Source organism: Ranitomeya variabilis, chromosome 5, assembly GCF_051348905.1.
Source record: "Ranitomeya variabilis isolate aRanVar5 chromosome 5, aRanVar5.hap1, whole genome shotgun sequence".
NCBI classification, from domain to species: domain Eukaryota; kingdom Metazoa; phylum Chordata; class Amphibia; order Anura; family Dendrobatidae; genus Ranitomeya; species Ranitomeya variabilis.
In genome coordinates, this window is record NC_135236.1 from 129,795,687 (window position 1) to 129,800,100 (window position 4,414).

At 45.5% G+C, this 4,414-nt stretch overlaps 1 long non-coding RNA gene across 1 annotated transcript; it reads right to left on the reverse strand.

The window, feature by feature from the left end:
* Positions 1-593: 593 nt before the first annotated feature.
* Positions 594-3,781, reverse strand: LOC143775310 (uncharacterized). The gene is made up of 3 exons (XR_013215620.1): positions 3,736-3,781; positions 2,363-2,615; positions 594-1,600 (listed from the first exon to the last, which is right to left on the reverse strand). It is a non-coding gene; the product is annotated as an uncharacterized LOC143775310 (long non-coding RNA).
* Positions 3,782-4,414: the final 633 nt, after the last annotated feature.

Sequence of the window (4,414 nt, forward strand, 5' to 3'; positions counted from 1 at the left end):
GTGGAAAGAGGAAGGGAAACAAGCGTCCATGACTTGACTATTGGTGCAGTCCACCAATAAGACGGACATCTTATTCCTGAAGTCTACTGTGAGCTGTCCTGGGGGACTCTCTTCCTATCTTCCTTTCCTCCTAAACCATTCCTCTTACCAAAGTGAGGTTTGAAAAAGACCGCGCCAGGTCGAAACGTTCCTTATGGTCCGCAACCACTTGTTGTTTCTGTATATTCACTGGGTGGTGCTTGTACACTTGAATAAAAAACAAAGAAAATTTTCCACATTTCCAAGACTTGACTTTGACACATATAAACATCAAAGGTCGTTAAAGGGCTAAAGACAAAAATACAAAAACTATTTTTCACTTTGTGCAATATTCACAAACCAAGTGCGCGTTTTTGAAGAGTTACTCGCAAAAAAACCCAGCAGCAAACAAGAAAAAAAAGAAAAATAGCTGATAAAAAACCCACAAATGAATTGGGGCCTAAGACTTTAGTAAAGGTGAGTGCAAAAATTACCTTCTTATCTGAAATCTATATATTATAATTTAGTATCACTGCTGCTATTCTTGCAATTAAATATATATGATAAAGACTTGGTAAATTGTGAAATGTTCGGATATTTGATGACTCAGACACTAACATTTAAGTCCAAATTTCAGATGGCACTTGGCAAGGAAAGGAAAAATACAATTAAGAAAAAGAAATGGCTGGAGCAGAGCGCCCCTCCCCCACGGCGTAGGCGGAGGACAGCATGACAATGGGATGGAGGGTGGGGTGAGGGTGATGAAGGGGGCGGCCTGGAAGGGATGGTACTTAGGGCAGAGTTGGGGGTGGGGTCTCTTCAGTTCCCGCTCTCTGGGTGCAGGGACTGTTCAACTCACCATGTCTGCTGTTGACAGGATCCTGGAGAGCTTGAGGGCTGCGGCGGCATCGCACCCTCAAGGCTGGCTGGAGGAGCAGGTGGCTGGCGTCATCGGAGGGAGTGCGGTGTCAACGGCTCCATCTTCATCTCCGGTATGGTGTTCTCGGCGGACTAGGCCCACCGTGCGTTTGTTCCCGGATTCGGCTCCCTCTGCCCCCCGCAGGTGCTGAAGCCCCTCCAGGGACCCTCCGGGTCGGGTGCCAGTATGTTACGTGGCCAGCAGGCCTCGGCCTGGGAGGAATCCTACTATTGCTGTGTGGCTGCACGCTCCGCTCTGGAGTGCCGGCTCCAGAGCTTGGTTTTAACCTGCGGGACTCGGCCGTATCTCGCTGTGTGTGATCCCGGCCTAAGGCCTACTGTGTCGGGAGACCGCGGCGGTGATGTTCCTGCCGCGCAGCCTGCTTCAGCGCCGTTATCAACCAGGCGAGGATGTGCTGCGGATGCAGGGGCGGGCGGCCCGGGGCTTCGGGAAGCCGGGCAGGCTCCTTCTTCAGCGGCAGGGTGTTCTCCTGCCTCAAGGGATCTGGACAGAGAGGCTGATTCTTCCCTGGGGTGTGCAGATGATGGAGGCCCGTGCGCTGCAGAGGCATCTCAGCAGGCACAGCAGAATATGGGCATTCAGCATCCTGCCCCCATTTTCCTTACGTAAAAGTTTATAAAGCGGCTGCTGCAGATCTTCGCTCTGGAGAGACAGGTAAAAATGAAGGAACGTGGATTAAAATCTGCCGGTGGCCCAATGACGAGCAGGAGACAAGATCCGAAGAAATGCGCTTTATTTGTCAATGCGTTGTGAAATGACACACTTGTTCATGTGGTTTGTCCTGATGAAGAAGTGGGTCACTTCCGAACGCACTGACAAATAAACCACATTTCTACGGATCTTGTCTCCTTCTCATCATTGGGCCAAATGAGACAAATGACAATTACTCAGGGGAGCAGCAGAAACTCAGAGAGAAACTGTGATTTCATCAAACAGAAAGCAAGCAGCCCAGTAAGTGATACATCGCTGGAATCAGGGACTCTGCCTCTACATTATGCTGCTCTCAGATGGGCAGCAAAAACCTGGTCATAGATTCCCTTTAAGGGGGTTACAACTTTTTTCAATTTATAAAAATGTTTCCTGTGTAAGCTTAGACTCTGTTGCCATGAAGAACTTTTGCTTTTTTTCTGCAGTCAAGACCTGTTCTCTTGGCAGTAAAGACGTCGAGTACAGAGAACGTGCCCTGCAGCGTTTTGACATATTTTTCAGCGTTTTCTGTGCCAATTACGTGTACACAAGATTGCTCCCTCTAGTGGCAGCTTTCAGGATCTGAATTAATGCCCATACAAAGGCTTCAGTCCCTAATACAATATAGGAAAAATTAACATTTGTATTTCTTAAAAAAAAAAATTGATTTGTGTAGATGTCTCATGTGTCCCTTCTGATTCTTCTTTTTGTTCTTACCTGAGGTGAATGATCGCTCGTGCAGCTCGCTTATACTCTTCTCCTGGCTCGGTACCAGGGGAGGGCGGAATCGGAGGCAACTGATGTTAGCGCCAGTGATGGAATCTGTCGTCCACCAGTCGTCAAAGCAGAGGGAAAAAAGACAGATATCAAGAACCTGTGTGTTTTCCTCCCATCCATCTCACTCCATAGTTTATGTGGGCCATGCGAGTGACGAGGGGCTTGTAGAAGAGTCTCCACTTTCCTGTGCACCCTAAGATAAAAAAAAAAAAAATTGAGAAAAATATACTAAATTTGAAGAGAATTTTGCATTTTGTGGCAAATCCTGACGTCCGGGATTTTTTTCAATATTTTTTTCTTGGTTTTCAGCACACCAAAATACATGGAAATTAGATGAAAATAATCAAACAGCTTTTTAGTCGCAGACCTGTGTATTGATCACCAGTAACAACAGTAACCGTCGGAAGTGACAAAAACCTGCAACCAATCCCGTATCCGGGAAATGGTGATTTAAGGGATTGTGCAGGATTAGAAAAACATACCTGTTTTCTTCCCATCACAGCGCCAGACCTGTCCACGGCTTGTGTGTGGCATTGTAAATCTGCTTCACAGCAGTGAATAGAGCTGAACTGTAATACCGGACACAGCCAACAGACAGGTGTGGCGCTGTTTTTTGAAGAAACAAAGCAGAATTTTTCAAATCTTGTACAACCCTCTTAGATTCTTTACCTTAAGCCAAAACCTTATATCGAAGATATCAATGTAATTATCCAAATATCAAGCAAACATTCACATCACAGAGGAGGAGGACAGGAGCTCTAGTGCCACCCATTGGAGGTGGCAATGCTAAAAGTCAATATCGACCCTTTAATGCGCCGTGGCACATGACGCAGGATAGGAAGCCAAACCAGAAGCTCCATTTACAGACAAGTGTTTCGGGCTTTTTGCTTCCTATCAGTGCAAACCTACAGCCAATAGGGGGCACTAGAGCTCCTGTCCTCTTCATCTAAACGGGCAACTAGCATCTTATAATTCCCAGAGCAGCATTGGCCTATAAGTCTCCTTACACCAACTGGGCCCCTCCACAAGGAACAACTTGAGCTCCTGCACTCTCTAAACATGAAGTAACTGGTAGAAAATAGAGATTTATGGCAATTATGAGATATTCTTAATTGTGAGTAATCTCTACATTGCTCTGCATGTATGGATGGTGGATACAAAGACAGAAGGCCGGTTGCATAAATTACACATTTTGCTCATTAGTGAAATAAAAGTTCAGATATTATTCGAGAATGAGGGAAATGAGGAGCAGAAGTCACAGACAGGAGGGATAGGACAGGACATAAATCAGCAGATAATATGAGGATCCTCACCCTCCGCTAGCTGGAGCCCTCTGAGGATTCCGCTCCCCAGTTGCCGAGTTACCGTCACAACATTCCGTGACCTCATAACCGACAATCACCTGCAGCCAGTGCCCTATACATGGAATGGGCTTCTATCCTCTTATGGACACAGCTGACTTTGGCCTTAAAGGGGTTCTCCGAGACACGGAATAAAATAAATAATACACATTAAAAAATAGAACATTTTTCTAAATACCTTTATTTACCCAAAAGGGATGCTTTATCTAGTGATCTCTGTCAGAATGCTGAAAAAAATTGTCATGCTGCCGTATTCAGACTGTTTCAAATCTGCAAGGCAAAAAATAAGCAAAGTGTTCACGAGATCTCAGAAAAGTCATTCACTTTGCTGCGACAGTAAAATTCTCAGCTATTCACGGCATAAATGTGTCGTGTGCTCCTTCCCTTACACTGTAACAAATAGCGTGTATGTAGTAGTGCGTGTATGTAATAGTGTGTGTATGTAATAGTGTGTGTATGTAGTAGTGTGTGTATGTAGTAGTGTGTGTATGTAATAGTGTGTGTATGTAGTGCCCCAGCAAAATCCCACCCTGTGAGCTACCTATACAGCTGCTCTATAGTGGCTTGCCAAAGTCTTCACCCCCTGGCTTTGGACCGATTTTCTTATAGTACAACTGGTGTTTACATATTT